A 259-nucleotide genomic window follows, 5' to 3' on the forward strand; every position below is an offset into this window, starting at 1 on the left:
TATATATATATATATATATATATATCTTAATATACACAGACCATTATGTGTGCAAGTATGATGTCATGCAAGTCTGTATTCATACATTATATGTATAAAGATGTGTTCAGGACAGTTGCAGAAGTAAAAGTAGGGAAGGAATGAAGAAAAAAAAGGCACAAATTAATGTTTTTCACAAGCCTGTGTTTGTGCATCTATGTATATATAAATATGTATACAAGTGTGTGTGTGTGTGTGTGTGTGTGTGTGTGTGTGTGTG

The sequence above is a fragment of the Octopus bimaculoides genome, chromosome 8 (genome assembly GCF_001194135.2).
Source record: "Octopus bimaculoides isolate UCB-OBI-ISO-001 chromosome 8, ASM119413v2, whole genome shotgun sequence".
NCBI lineage: Eukaryota > Metazoa > Mollusca > Cephalopoda > Octopoda > Octopodidae > Octopus > Octopus bimaculoides.